Source organism: Drosophila bipectinata, chromosome 3R (assembly GCF_030179905.1).
Source record: "Drosophila bipectinata strain 14024-0381.07 chromosome 3R, DbipHiC1v2, whole genome shotgun sequence".
NCBI classification, from domain to species: Eukaryota; Metazoa; Arthropoda; class Insecta; order Diptera; family Drosophilidae; genus Drosophila; species Drosophila bipectinata.
In genome coordinates this window covers 20,264,418-20,280,803 of record NC_091739.1, presented here as the reverse complement: position 1 = coordinate 20,280,803, position 16,386 = coordinate 20,264,418, and the positions used below count along the sequence as shown (strand labels likewise).

General features: G+C 47.3%; 1 protein-coding gene across 2 annotated transcripts in view; it reads left to right on the top strand.

Annotated features, from left to right (window-relative positions):
- Pde6 (phosphodiesterase 6) overlaps positions 1 to 16,386 on the top strand; it is a 33,058-nt gene that overhangs the window by 3,180 nt on the left and 13,492 nt on the right. The window lies entirely within an intron of this gene.

The following is a 16,386-nucleotide window of genomic DNA, read 5'->3' as shown; positions in this document are numbered from 1 at the left end:
GCACTTTCTGCCATTGTTTTTCTTCGTCCTTTGTTTGGAGGTCCCTTTCATTTCTTCCGTTTCGTGGCGACTATTTTTAGCTCAGCACTTTTATTTTGGTTGGCACTTTTTCCTTGAGCATTGTTCCTGTGGTCTAGCGAAAAAGTCTAGCGGTCGGGCCAGGCCGAATTGTTTACAAATACAAATTCCCAATTAAAAGCTTCTGGCTTTGCTGGCTCGCGTGGCCGCTGCCATATCGATTATATAATAATAAACTGGCAGAGCCACGTGGCGCCGGGACTCGCCACGTAATTACACCTTCATAGGGACAGAAGTCGTTACAGACCGCCGCCTGACAAGTTCGAATCATTTTAATAACAGATTACGCATACGCCGCGTGTGACACTCGTCAGCCAGCGCTCCTAGAGGTTGGGCCAACCCACAGACAAGTCTAGGAAAATGTTTCTTGTTAAAGCCTTTCTCTCAAACATCTTTAGAGGGTGAATAGAAGACCACTTTACAATCTTTTAAAATTGCTCGACAAATAACAGGTTTAATTTGGCTAAGAGCTCACCAAATCTTAGAAGCTTCACACACACACTCCGAGACTCAATTACTTTGCCCGACTTTTGAGGACCCGTTTAGCCGCCGAACAGGACTCGCCCACACAGGGCCCTTTTGGGAACCCGGTTAGCAGCTCCCGGGACCTAGCCGGTGACCAAGCAGCGACGACATAATTAAATTATTCCGCAACAATTGTCGCTGGAACAAGAGTCGCTCATTGAGTTAATTTGCGACAAGTCGAGGTGGCGGTGCTGAAGTTTTCACTCCTCTGGCTTTGGCCTTTAACTGTCCTCCGACAGCTGCCATTTGGTGGTTTGGTGGCGGCGACTGGAGTTTTCGCGGAAAAGGATTAATTAGGATTAAAAGTGTGTCGAGTGGGCGGACAAAGTCCCCGGCAAAGAAAGAAACAAACTGCTGTGGTTGGCGTAATCGCCAGGCACAAGTAAGTCAACCAGTTGGCCAACATCTCTCACTGGTGCAGTGCGCGTTTTTAATTAACATAATTCGATATAATTCGAATCGAGAACGAGCCAGCTCGCTGCCGGTTTTGAATTTAAATAAATTCAACATAAATTTTATCACTGAGGCTCAGTATCTGTTTTTGACTTTCGGCTTATTGCGAAGCATTTTTGAATTGAGGCACAATTTCAAAGATGGGTTGGAGTCGGGCTCTCCTCCAGGAGAATTAATTGGCCTGCGAATCAGTTTTGGAAACCGAGTTCGAGCTAACCGCCCCACATGTCAAAGGGAAATTGATTTCAATTGTGATGCGCCGGACCACAACGCCAGTATTTTCTGTTAATAAATAAATAAGTTAAGCTGTCAGATTCGCTGGCAGCTGCCCTTTCCCAGGCATCGTATCGATTCTGTCGATGTTTTCCCGAACGCGTCACTAATCTAATGAAATCGCTTTCGTTTTGCTGGCATTAAAGTTTTAAAGGCCGTCCGCCTGGCCGGACAAACCCTTTTTCGCCCTGCCGCCCGACCTTTTCCCCGAACCGCCGGAGGATACTATAAACTGCCAGTGATATTAGTTAATGCCTTTCCCTGCGGTCGTCCATGCGGAATTGTTATTATTTAAATGGGCTATTCATTCTAGGTCCGTTTCAGGGCCGACTTGCAGGGTATCTCTGGGGCTATTGGTGCTTGGCCTTCGCCGTCAGCCGATTTTAACAATCTTTGGAAATGAGCTTCCAATCTCGTCCTACTAGCATGCATGGCTCACTCAAGGACGCAGGAGCCACCCGTGTAATGGGAGTAATGAGAGCATTTTGGTCGGAAGCGCAGAGCCATTTGTTTGGACAACAAACTGGGCGGAAAAACTTTTTCCCAGAATGCAGGGGACCCAAACACACAAACAAGCTGGCAAGCAGCGAAGGGTGGGGATTTTGAACTAGAAATGCTGAAAATTGTGAAATGTAAGCAAATTGCGGGGCCCTGGGATGGGGAGATAATGTCCATATGGGAGGGGCGCCACACGCAGGAATACATTTGCGAAAGCGAGCTCACACATTCTCAGAAACGGAGGCACGAACATTTTCCGGCTTTTTGGCCGCACTTTTTTGCGGTGGCGCAACAGTGAGCGGCATAAGTACACGCCTTCCAAGTAAATGCACACGAATGTATGAATATTTCATTCGGCAAATGTAGCTAAATACATAAGCCTGCCGCAGGACATGTCTCTCATCTTCATTTCGCCATCAAATCCGCAAAGGACATGTGTAAAGTGTCCGTGTGTGGCACAGTATGCGTGGGAGCTGACGAGTGCCTCTCTGTGGGTCTGTCAGTGGCGGTCTTGCAATTGAAGACGAGTATCCTTTGCGTTATTTCTGAGGGCTGCCATAAACGATCCTTGCTATTTATGCTAAAAATCTATGCCACATTAGTTCGTTAGCTCTGGCAGTCGTCGCTCCACGAGGGTCGTGTGCAGATGCTCGGGCTGCTGCCTCCTTGTTGCGCTTTTCCGCCTTTGTTTGGGCCTGGTGCTTGGCTTTATGTGCCTTTTTGTTCTTCAGTGAAGAGGGCTTGAGCCTGCCAGCGAGTGAACAGGAAGCTCGGCAGACAACCTGCTGGAGACTGTCGGCTGAAAGGGTCCGGTACAGTGGTGGCACCAGGAAACTCACTGGCAGAAGAAATTCCGGGGCCTGGCAGGGGTGTGTGTTTTTGAATATTTGTAATGCTCGTGCGGGAGTACGAAAATCAGGGAAAATAAACATGTGCTTGCCAATGACATGGCTCGACATGACATAAAGCACTGCTCACATAATTATCCGCCCGATGCCTTGTCGACAAGCTTATGTTAGTCCTCGGATCCATGTTCGCATCCCTGTTCAGCCTGCAGGCCCGTAGTCGCTGCAGCAGGCACGCGTGGGCGTATTATTGCCGACACCTGAGCCAGATGCCGCACTAACGGCTTGGCAACTTTCAGTTAAGCTAATTAACAACCGTAACTAAGTTGACTTGATCTAAATTGCTATTTTTATATTGTTTTGAGGCTTTGTGGTCCTTAATGGTGCTGTCGGTCTTAGCAGCACCTAAGAGCACCATTTCTGCTCCTCTGAATGCAAATGAAGTGGCAATGCCATTGGCTCCCGATAGACATTCAAATCCTTCGCCCAGCACACGTCGCGTATGAGCAATTAGAGGAAATCCAGCGGCGCTCACGTAGCGGAGTGGGACACTACTTCTACGTGTTTAATTACACTTTTAATGGGAACCCTTCGGCAGGGACCACTCCGAAAGGCGCCAGGAGGTGGCACATGCAATAAAAATGGAAAACATTTACTTTCGGGCTACGGCCCACTCGGAAACTGTCCAAGTGCCCGAAAGTGTGCTTTAAGTATTTTTGGGAGTCTTGAAGGACTGGATAACTGGACACGTCCAGGTGGGAGGGCGGAGTATCGTAAAGGCGGATGAAATATTGCTTCTGCTTGAGCATACAGCCCCCTCACAGCCACTCGCACGCAAATACACCCACTGGCACATGGATACAGAAACAAACATAAGCAACAATAAACGTGTGCATAAATTTCGTGTCGAGTTGCGATGTGCACGCAATTCCATGGGCGGGAGTAGGGCGTGGGGCGTGGTGCGTGGGAGGGGGGCTAAAAAAAGGAATGGCGTCAGCCGCCATTTGAATTTGAATAGCACGCACACACGCATATGGCTCGCACTGCCTGTACAGTGGGGACCAATTCCTAGAATCACAAGTCCATCAAGTCGGGCAGTTTGAAGAAAAGTACACGTTCCTTACATATTCTGATTGTTTCTATAATTTTTAACACTCGATCTTCATAGGCAATGTCTACTGTGCCTAAACAATAGTTGGATATTCCGTTTACGTGCTGTCCCTGCTGTTTGCTTTTCCATTTTACTTTGCGCTTGTTATCGTCACTTCTGGATTCAATCAATCTTCTTCTGCGGCAGCGACTTCGGCACGAACTTCCAGCTGAGTGCGGCTCTTAGGCGGCTGGTCGCCAGGAGGCGCCTCCGCCAAAGGCTGCCGCTTGCCGCAGGTTGCGCGTACACTCCGCGGCGAGTGCGTAATGGGTTGATATTTGATACACATCTTCGTGGCAGTTTAAAGGCGGCCATCCCCCGTAATCTATTACCCTCTCATCGCTAATCCATATGGAAATTGGCGGCCCAAAGGGCAGCCCTCAACGTCGATTGCAAATATTTATCCTCCTTGGGTCCCACCTACTTAGTTATTTTACTTCAAATATTGAAATGTTTCTCTCAGCCCCTAAAAGTTAATATTATGTAAAGGGTTTTCCAAGAAGACCCACATTGAGGAACTATCTACCGAGACACACTTTATTCGCAGTGTGGAAAGTTCCTGGTGCCCAAGCCCCTCTTCTAAACTGGCTGGCAATCAATCTATGACTCCCCCCGACACTATATACCCCTAGTACTGCGAGGGCGTAAATCATAAAAATTGCACACTCCCGAAGGAAATATGCGAGCTGATTTTTCAAAGTGCTAGTTTCTACTGAGATACGCCAAAATATAGAAAAACTAAGGCCCTCCAAATGACGAATGGCGGGGATTTAAATATTCACTGATTTTTTTTGCAGAAGGGGGCCCACTGGCCTTGCTGGAGGAAATCAATTGTGAGTGCTCGTTGAGCATAAAAATGGAAGCTCTTGTGCTAGTATAGTTTTTATTTCGCTCATACATAATGGATATTGTTGCCTCTAATGTTGGATAGGCTAAAAGGCGTATGAATTATGTTTTGTAAGGCAAAAGTAACTAACCAAAGAGGCAGAGTTCCAGAAGGACTTGAGAATACATTTTAATCGTTGGTGCCAGCGCTCCTGGCAGCTGGAGGCATTCAATTCCGGCTCGTTTTGAAGCCCGGGGAATCGCAAACACCGACAGTCGATTGTTCCAATGTCGGGCTCCGACGATAACATTTGCGAAATGCATCCCGAAAACAATCGCCACGGAATGACTGCCTGGAGGAACTGGCAGGAGCCAAGTAGGAGGTAGCCACAAGCCAGTGCTGCGAAATGAAATCAATTTATGCCGCAATCAATTCAAAAGTTGGGTGTACGTATACATCCATCTGATTTGCGACACGTCGGGCATTTTAATTGAGTTTTCTTATCGGAATGCGCATAGAATTCTCAATACGAGGCGGAGGAAATAAAAACAGACACAGAAATCGGACGATAAATATGCAAAACGCGAACGTTTCATATTTTTCAGCTGGCGGGGAGCCAGAAGCTGTGGCCAGGAATCCCACACCATTCCGCCAATGTGACAGCGGAGTGACAGGACTCTGGCATCTGATTGATATGCAGATGGTGCGTATACGTGCTCGCATCTCCCACAGCTTCCTCCTCATGGGGAGAATGGAAAGCGGCTGCCAGGACAAAACTAACATAAACGCTTGACATGACAGCGGTTAAAAGATAGTGAGACGGATGTGGCAAGAACACGGCAATGTTTGGTTTCCATCCTCCATCAGGCACTTCCGCTTACGGCAGACCGAGAGTCGTTCATGCAAAAATACGTAATGATCCAACGCACTCGGCGCTCAACATTTATTTTAATTAGGCGAGTCACGCGTTGATCTGTTGAGTGTGCTGGCCGCGCATTGGTATGTCAACAGTGGCTCCGGCAATTAGCGGCCATTTAGCGGGCCATTCGGCGCCGTTTTCGCACCTCATATGATCACCATAAAAGCAAAGCCAAGCTCCACATTGCATAATCGAGAATTAAGTAAACAAATAAGATAATAACGATCATTGTTGTCGTGGTGGACTGGCAGGATGGCTTTTTGTCTTACTGGAAGGCTTGAAATCTTATTGTTGAACTCTTGAAGTCCAACTTATCCGGAAGAAATGTAGGACAGAATTGAATGCTTTCATACATTCTCTAAATCAGTTCGTGACTGCCACGAAGTATCCATTAATCTTCTATTTTTTAAACTTTCTCGCAACCCACATGTGTGACAGTTTCCAACTAACACGGTAGATTGTCACAGACATTGTTGCACCTCTGAAGGAGGAGATTGCATTTGAAATATTGTCTCTTTTTATTTGGCCGACACTTGGCCATTTGTTTGGCAAACTTTGTCGCCGCTTCTGGGCACAAATTGCCGAGATGTTTTGGCAATTCGTCAAGCAAATTTGTGCCACTTCCCCGGCATTTGACAGAAGTTGCACTTGCTCCCGTTCAGAGGGTGTGAGAGGGGGCATTAACACATGAGTGTTAAAATTTAACGACCTTTCTTCTTCTCTTCAAAAAAAAAGGGAAACTGGGTCGTAAAGGCTCAGCAGGCATGGCTGCCGGAAGTTGTAAAATATCTGAAGTGCGCGGGGGAAACAGTAGGACATCATTTGGTATTACCAGGAGCGGAAAACGAACTTATCCCCGTCTGTCTGGCTTTGGCCTCATAGAATTATATGCCGGGCATCAAAATTTTATCGGCTTCGGGCTCGAATAAAACGAAAGCAGTACCCCCGCCCAACTAAGCTTAAACTCACGTACACTCAAATCATCATCGTCTTGGATTATCCGCAACGCTGCTGAAGACAAATATCCTGCAAGACCCCACTCCCCCCCCCCCAAGTCAGGTCCGACTGTCTATTTGGCCATTGCTGGAATATTTATACAAGTTGCAACCGAATTGCAAGTCGTTCAGTTTTGGCAGCCACCTGCAGGCAACGTGCCGGAGTTGTCAATGCGACAAATATTGACTCTTACAGATGCTCGGGGAGGCAGCTGCGTCCGTCTGTTCCTAGAGGTAGTGGCACTTCATGTTACTTTGTGTGCTTGCTACAAATGCTCGAGGTTCTCTTTGGTGTCCACTTTCAACAGTATTCACAGCTAGATGGGTCTGCCCAAACATAGCATATAAATTGCAAAAAGACTACCCAAATATTACTCAGAATGCACTGAGTTAGTGCTGCATAAACCTGGCTCTGAGTATTGCTGAAATATTCATGAGCAACTGCCAGTAATAAGATGCCAACTCACAGGCTGCAGGCTGCATCCTGAAAGCTAAGCGTCCCATGGGCCGGACGAGAGGCTGGGAAACGGAAAGCAACCGCAAAATATCCATCAACATCAACAAGTGCGACTGTGTAGTCCTAGCAGAGCCTTGTTTTCCTTTTATTAAATTCCCGGCCCACCGGCCCACACAGCTGCATGCAGAGCAGGACCAATCCGGGCCTGAACAAATGAAACCAGACTCCCACGCCCCGAGGTCCGGGGTCTAGCTCGCCCCCTTTAATGGAACCGTGCCTGGCTTACACGGATATGGCTTATACCTCCTGTAGCCGTAACCAGCAGCTGGCGCTGCTGCCCTGGACCAGGCCCTGTTGTTTTGTTTCCGGATTGCCGTTGTAAAACTTTTGCGCCAACTGTGCGATACACGGCTACATTGAGGGAGAAAGTTTTTACAACTTGAACATTGAGTTGGTAACGGATAGACGGGAAAAGGATGGCAGTGGGAAATCATGTAGCCACGGGCAGGGCATTTCATAAATTCAGGACAACTTCTTTGTCTCCAGGCCCGTTATTGAATGTTGGTTGCTTGGATATCGAAGGAACTAACTCCTCATAGAAACATGGTTTTGGTTAAATCGATTTCTTCAACGAACGAGCATGTTTCTTTTAGGTTTCACCGGCAGAAGTGCTTGGGAAGACACCCTGGTTGATTGCAATCCAATTAGCTGGGCAACTGCGGACCGGATAGAAGTCGGGACCAATTAGCTCGAATAAAGTGCGAATATAATTGAATTTGCTGGAGTTCTGTCTTTAATTCGGTTGGGTCGGTTCCTCGTCTGTGAGGATAGCTCCAACGGGTCCGAGGCTAATGTGAATTTATTTTGATTTAGCTTTTAAAAACTTTTCTGTTGAAAAATTACCGCCCGGGGCGATCTCCTGCGGCTCAACATAAACTATTCTTTTGATAAACGGCCAGGGAGTTTGGGGCTTTGAGGAGGTTTCTGGAAACGAGGTCTTCCCCCCCACCAGCATGCAACAGGAAATTCGCAAAAACTTTTCACTCGACGAAGTTTCGGACCTGGAATGTTTATGCTGCAGATTTTCTGTTCTCGCTTTTTAATTTGTTTATTAAAGTATGTTTTTCGCTGAAAACTCAGACTCGAATCGAAGCCTCATTCCACAGGGCGGCAGGACATACCATCTGGCTCCGGGAACATTAGGCATTGCGCTTGAAGGAGCCAAGGGAGGAAGATTAGTAACGCGAACTGCTCCCGCCACAATTATTCCATTGTCACGCCCTTTGGACATTAAATTCAAGTCGCAACTAATGATTATAATGCAGTAATGGTAACAACCACTAACCGACGACCTTTAATAATAGCCGTCTAGTGGAAGAAGGGGACGAACGGTTCTCCAAGCTCCCGTGGGGGCACCAAACTGACCCATTTAGATGCCTGCGCCTCGATAAGACACCCCGAAAAGCAGCCCGGCACTGCCCGAGGCACACATAAAAAGGCGATAATAACAGCGGGCCATGAAAACTGAACAAGAAAGTAAATCCACTTGACTTGATTAAAATCATAAAATAGATCTGCTACCTCCACGGCTTTTACATTGAAATCGTTTCAAAATGTTACTCATTTTGAACAAGTTTTATTTTTATGTGCCTAACTATGGAAACGGTGCGTATACGCAATGTCGCAGCCAACCGCTCGTAGCATACTTTTTGGAGGCAAAATAATTTTCAAAAATGAACTATGTATGAGTCTCCCAAGGAGCTGCCGGGGATCGGGTGGGGCCACACTCCTCGACGCCCGGCCCGCGGGAAATGGACTCCAAAGGGGTGGGTTGACAAACGTGCCATGGCTGCATGATAAATGGCGGCAGGACCCAAAGAAAGGGGCAGGACAGGAGCGACAAACAAACACAGTGACAAGCTAGTGGACGGATAAATTTAGTGGACCACTGCGGAGGTCCTGCGGGATCCGCAGAAGTGAGAGACACTGACGCCTGGACTTCTGGGCTGCAAATTCGAAAGGAGCATAAATTCCAAATGCCAATGGGTTCTGTCCAACACGGAACGGCGACTCGATTGTTTATAAAGGCAGATTGGCTGGCCAATAAAATGTTGGGTCTTGTTTGCCCTTCATCTCGGCGGAATTATGTTAATTACTCCGCAATTAACTGGCCAGCGACTGCCACAGGTCCGTGTTTGCGAATTGTCTTAATTCAATGAGATTGCATTATTCCCGAAGTTGGCTACAAGGAACACAATCAACACCCGACTTGGGTTGGTGTTCGCGCTTTCCTTTTCGTTTCCCCCAGCTCTGCTAATGGCGGACATTCGAAATAATCTTTGCTATTTATTTCGCTATTAATCTTAATCAAATTTAATGTTGACTAAACTCCTTCGCTCCCGAGCTGCTTCTGGCTTATTTTATGGCATTGTTTGGGCGGTTTCTTCGGCAAATATTGGGCTCTTTGGGCTTAGCAGGTTAAGCAATATTGGTAATTAATTAGCTGTACTACTGAATAGTTCAAAGGTCCTGGCTTTGAAGCAACCTGACTTTAATAGTAGTACTTTTCTAGAAAGGAACTTGTGTTCCCGCCTATTGAATTGGCTCTGACCTCCAACTATGATCGGCTGGCGAGGCATGCCTCAGGAAAACTAGGCTGTTGAATGTCCAATTACTGTTTACATGCATAAATCAGAGCTGTCAATTATATTTGGGCCGTCCGGCAGCTCCATCCATTACACCTCCAACGGCACACACCCGGAAAACTAGGACGCTCGTGCATGTGCCATTAATGTGTTTTTCTGTGGCAGCTGCGACACTTGAACTCGGGCCCGACTAGCGTTTAATTAATTAATGCGCTTGTTATTCTTTCTACGTGCGGCACGAGCAGGTTTTTGTAAAGCATTTATAGGATACATATCCTGGCAGCTCTCCCCAGAAAGCTGGCACGTTTCGCCTCTGCCCGTGAATATGCTTTTCCGCTCCGGATTTCTTTGCAGCTCGCAGCACATGGGACACATCTCATACTCTCTGCAGGCGAACTGAACAGCTGGAAAAAATAAAACATTTAAGGCAGAGAGATGTGTGCTTCTTTTATTAAGAATCCGAGTTACATCTGGCGAACGGCTTTAATTGCCCTTTAAATGTGTTACTCTTGCGACTTCTGATACAAATACCATAAAGGACTGTATTTTATGAAACTATACGAAGACGCATGCGATGTTGAACTCAGCGCCAAGTCCCCAATCGAAATCCCATTAAAAGTCTCCCCGCTTCCGGTCTAATGACAGCCATTTAAGTAGTCCAGCCAAGCGCCAGGAAGTAATAAAAAGTTTCATTAAAAAGGAGCTCGCAGCTTATCTGCCGGATGATACGATCCAGGCCGCCAAAGTACCGCTTCCCCTATATGGAGGGACCTCATCGATGTGCGAGTAATCGGTTTAATAAACTTTGTCGGGCCTGTGTGCCTCGCCCGCTGAGAGAGCAATTTACATTTACAACGAGGACATTATAAACATTTTAGCGACGATTCGCAGTCATTATTGGCATAAAAATAGCTGCTAAGGCCCGGCCCGGCCAAATGACAAATCGATAAGTGGAGCTGAACAGCCAAAGGCCACAAGGCGGCCACGGCGGCGGCGGAAAGTAAGTCTCGAAATCAACAACTTAATATTCCCGGCCGCAGTAGCCCCACAAAGGAAAGCTTTTCAAACAAACTGCAGCGACTGAGCCATCTGCAAACTGCCGGAGAGAGGCTCCCGGATATGGGCACTGAGAGAAATGCATTTTCCTGATGCGTCAGAATGTGGGAAATCCCAAACTATAAGTTTAAACTTGTGTCTATGTGTAGGACAACAATCCAAGTGTTTAATTACTAAGACACTGCAGACGGCTGCCACTTAAGAGCTGCGAAAATCTTCACGGGAGCCAGGCCCAAAGTTTCGGCAGCGTTTAGTGGCTGTGGCTCAGGTGGAGGGCTCTTGACACCCTCGGCTTGGCCTTCCAAGGAGTGCCTAACAAGGGGCGGTTCCTTCGCCACGAGAACCCCGCCAGCTGCACAAAATTAAACATTTACAAGCCACATGAGCTGCACGGTAGTGGCGGATCCTTTCGCCAAAGGCAAAAGCAGAGCCGAGCCGCAAAATCACAGAAATGTATTAGTCAAATTTTGTGGAATAGAGAGCGGGAAAAGACTTTAATTAGTTTCCAGAGCTGTGGTCCTGCTCGGGGCTACTTGCGGTTCTGCGACGCGTCCTGTTTTTGTCGTTTTCGCGCTTGACGACCGCAGTTGTTGCGGTTCCCAGGCACGAGCGCCCGCTAATGGCATTTCAATGTCCACCTCGGAGTTGAGTCACCGTGCTCAGTGATTAAATTGGACTTTTTCAACCCATTGAAATTTTGTCGGTCTGCATACTAACTGCCTCGGGGATAGAAGTGACCAAAAAATATGGAGGGAGTTGTGCTGGCCTTCAGCCATGCACTACTGAATGATTTTCTGTCAAAAGGAAATGAATTGTGTTTTGGCTTGCCTCAGCCAGTGACCACAGACAATGGCCTTCCGGAGAGGGGGCTTAAGTCAGCTGTGAAAGTGCAGGATAACCGGGAGGGAGGACACACTAGAAAGCAGACTACGAGGCGGGTTAGGTTATTTAATTGGCCTATGATGCACAAATCGGCTGCGATTTAATTTTACCTTCTAGTGCGTCCTGTGATTTGAAAAGGATTGGATGGGATTGGCTTGGCTTGGATTTAGCAGCCAGCCGACACTGATGTCATTTGCAGCTTAGCCGACATGACAGGAGCGTTTTGTCAGTCGGAAAAATCAAAGGCCCTTGCTCGATTGTTTCTGCTGAGTCAGTGGGTGGCTTAGGGACTTGAATTATTTGCAGAAACCTCGACAAATAAAAGAGCAGGCGGCTTAAAGGACACAAATGAACACACAACGGCGAAAAAAGCGTCTCCCCGAATAATTCGCTTCATGTGAAAAATGACAACCGTCGGCTGGGCTTGATTTGGTTTATAAAGCGTTCGCCGGAATGTTGTGAGCTCCCCCCGGCTCGGAGGTTCGCCCGGAGGCCAATAGCTGACTGGGTGTAGGCTGAATAGTAATGAGTCAGAGTCGAATTGACATCCAACATTTCTTGTGTGGCTGTTGGGCGGCAATTAATGTGCTTTATGTCCTGTCATATTTCCAGTGTTCTGCCAGACGTCTCCTATCGCTTGAGCAGAGCTGTCAGTTCGTCCTGGACGTTGACATTGTCTGGGGGCGAAGGACAGAGTTTCTTGCCCCCTCTGTGGAATCCTTCCCCCTGCACTAAGCCCACTAATCGAATCCCCGTCGAACTTCCAGCCCTCGAAACTTTTAACTGCACCATAAAGCAATTTATTATTCAATATTTGTTTGCCGAAAGTTTTAATTACAAAGTTTCGCCGCAAATTAGATTCCGCAGCGAAACTAGGGCCCCAAGATCCGGGTATCCTGCTGGTCCCTGTGCCTGGGAGCTAATTAAAGTGGGAAAATATCCCAATGACAGGCAGTTCCAGGGCGAAACAACAAGTGCGCTTAATCAATCAGTGCAATCAAGCATAAATTGTCTTAAAACAAAGCCTGGGCTAAATATTGTGATGCCATTAAGAGCCGAGCTGGCCTGCCGATGGGGGAGCGGAAGTGGCTGAGGCGGGTGGGGCGGAAGCTGAAGCAGCTGCAGCCGCAGGAGGCAGTGGTGGAGGCAGAGCCAGAGGAGACACACAAGCCGAAGCCAACGCCACTTAAGCTTGTGCAAACACAAATGCCTGCCGGCTTCGGTAGTGGCTCGTCCTTTCCTCACCGCCCTATCCACCGCACCATACTGGCACTCCATGTGACAGACAACCTCTATAGAAACCCATCGAGAAACAGAGAACCGAGCCATCTCCGACGCCGACGACCCACCCGGAGTGTGTGTTATCAAATTATGCAGGAACGTTATTATTGCGGCTTGTTTCGTAGAATATTTCGTGTGTTTTCGATGGCGAAATTGAATAACAAACACGCCGCACGAATCGCCCGCCGGGGGCGGCAGACAAAGTGGTATTAAATTGCCACTTGAAGCTCAAAACCTCTGCCCATGACTGTGTGTGGGGTAAGCGGTTGACACATGAGAGAAATGAAATCAATTTCGCTTCAATTCCTCAGATGAAACGTCGGAAATCATATTTAAATTGTTCAGCTTAGCAACTGGAGGCTTTGATCTGAAGAATGCTCTCCAGTCTCCTTATCAGAACCATTATTAAAACCTAAAGACAGTTGCCGTAAATAATTAATAGCTAAGAGTTGTAAGAACGCATAAGGACTCTTTTCTTGTCAAAAAAGCAATCCCATTAGTCGTTGTGGAAGATTCCCTGAAGTACACCCGCTGTAGGCAGACGTTTATAGCGATTCCCTCGTCTAGCCAAGCCAGCCGCAACACAAATTCCAGCCGGGACACAAAACAAGAGCCAGGTCAGGACCCCGAATGCAACTGTGAAAGCCGTCGCTTTCATTTTGCAGCTCTGGGAACCACTCTCGGGCTGAGTCGCTGAGTCGCCGCTGCATTATGCTGTCAGCAAGCACTATTTCAGTCAACATTGTTGACATTTATCCGCCTTGTTGGCCTTGTTCGTGGGAGACGGGCGGGGCACGGCAGCAGTCAAGAGGTCCTGTGAGAACGGCTTACCCTCTGAGCGCCTGGATTGCCAGCCAGAGCAGAGGAGGAGAATGTTGAAAGTTAAGTGGTAAATTGGTTATTGTGCTGCATTAATGGGCGGATGCCCCAGGCTGTGGCTTGGACCTGCTCCTGGACCTGGCGACCCTCTCACGTCGTCCTCTGTCGAGTCTTTTAATTAAAGGAGAAGCGGCCCTGGAGCACCATTGTTTACTTTGTTGCTCGGCTCAAGATGAAAGTTTTTCGATTGTCCTGCCATGAGTTAGGGCCAAGATTTTACCAAGAATCTTTTTGCATATTGAGTTCCTCCTGTTTGTTTGTCTTCTGATCAATAAAGCACTAAGTTCTCAAATTATTTTCAATAAATATTGACTTACACTGTTAAAGCGGAAGCCAACGGATAGCCTTTTGTAAAATATTTGTTTTCTATGGATGACACATGCTCTCCAATCAGAATACAAACGGGCTCCTGGGCCTCGATTGCAGTTTACCCTTCCGATTTGCCCCTTTACAAATAAAACGATTTGACATTTTCACATTAAGGACACTGGCCAGTAGCAATGTTTTCCAATTTGCATGGCAGATTCGAATGCTGCATAGGGATTTTTGGCTGAAAAGCATCAGTCAAGCTTTAAACATCAGCCTCCCTGTCATGTATGTCATGTTTAGGGTTCATACATCGTATTACTTGGATATTCATTGCCATGCTAGTGCAAGTACCTCATACTTTGTACAACGACCCTGCGACTAGAAGGGTCTGTGCATTTAAATAATGCGGCTTATGAAGCTCATACACCCCCAAGACACCCCCAGAGAGCCAAAAGGACAAATTTCCTCGGAGAATCGCCTCAGCTGAAAGCTTACAAAGTGCAACAGCCTCGTCCGCTTGCATGTAAGTGGGTTTCGGCTACGTGACTTCCTGGTGGTGCCCCAAAAGCGTAGCCGCTAAGCGCGACTGATGGAGCTGCGTCAAAACTGCAGCGTTGCAGTTGCAAATTGAAAACATGAGCACGAAGCCGAAGGTGCTGACACAATCAACTCGGCGCCAAACTGCAAACTACAAACTGGGCTACAAACTGGCCGCAAAGTTAGCGGCCCCCTTCCCCGCGAAAAACAAACCCCCTCCCCGGCAAACCGCAATTTCCATTGCACGCACGCCATGTAATAGGCACTTCCGCTAGCAAAATGGCAACAATGTGTCGGGATGGAGCCCCTCATTTCGAAATTTAAAACGTGCAGTTTAATATTGTGAGTTATGAGTATAATCCCAAGATAGATGAAAGAGCAGTACAAGTTGTTCAAAAACCTCTTTGATATTAAGACTTTTAAATAATAAAATAATCAAATATTTACACGATGTATTAGTTATTTTTTCAAGTGCATGTTCACCCTGATTTTCGTCTATTTACGGCCGCCCAGGCAGGGGGGATAAAATGCATTTGCATGTGGGTGCTCCGGGCACTAGTCCGGTGCTAACCGCAAGTCCGTTCAGTCATTTACATGTCCCGACTCCGGCTAATGACGTGCGCTGCCCCGCAACGCGTCCGTAACCCCACCCGCAGCCCGGGAACTGATGCTCGAAATGGAAACTAGGAGCTGGGAGCACGGACACGCGTTTGCGGCGGCACTTTAATTAAAAATAACTACCGCCGCAGGGCAAGCCACCTGCAAACGCCACCTGCACACGCTTTTAATCAAAGGAAATATGAGTAGAGCTCTCGCGGCTTTTAATGATTCTCTGCAGGTTATCGCAAGCATCAGCGAGTTCAATCTTCGCCCGAGGATGGGTTAGTAATCAGGGCTTAGTCCCGCAGTGTCTAGGCCAGTATTAAGTAACGATTTCCCACAAATAACCCTGTAATTCACAAACAGACCTCCTTGTCTCGCTGTTTATATATTAATTACCTTAATTAATTGCAGTTACCTTAATTCACGATTTTATTCTGTGTTTTATCCTTTTTAAATACACTCTAGTTGCGCGAATAAGCCTTGAATTATCGAGTGCTGGCGTTGGCTTCATTTTCGATTCATGGCTCGCAACAAAACGGCGTGCCTATAAAAGGAAAAAATTTGTTAGCCAAAGAGCGCATTAAACTCTTAATCTTTAGTGCCGGCATTAAATCCCCAGTAGCAACTAGCTGAAGGGCCAAGAGCCGAGAACAAAGCAATTTTACACGCCATCTCGGCCGCAAAACAAACAGGCTGGGGGGAGCAGGGTCGAGAATTTATCGCCCAATTTAAAATTGCAAACGAGCGCGTGATAAGGTCCTGGAAACTTGTTCTTGTTTTGTGCACAGCTCTGGCAGGACAAACAGTGCACTTTGCATGAAAAGTCATATCTGGTCAAGGTGGGAACTCAAGTCGGAATGAGCTGGCAAGCCCGGCGTGGTGATGCTGCTTTATGACAACATGGCACAAGATTGGATTTGGTCTCTTTGGCTGCAAATGCGCTTTCCGGCAAATGTCGAGAGGCACTTCCTCGTACACTCCCAGAAATGGCCATGTTGTTTGACCTTCAACCTCTCACTCCGTTGGGAGACTTTCTCTCATGTGTTAGTTACGATCTCCTGGCATTTGCATTCGACGCCAGTTGCAACTACCTTTTGTGAATTTTTCTACTTTTTTCCCCCCAGGGCCATAAATTTGGAATCCATTTAAATATATTTCCATTCTGCGAGTTTCAG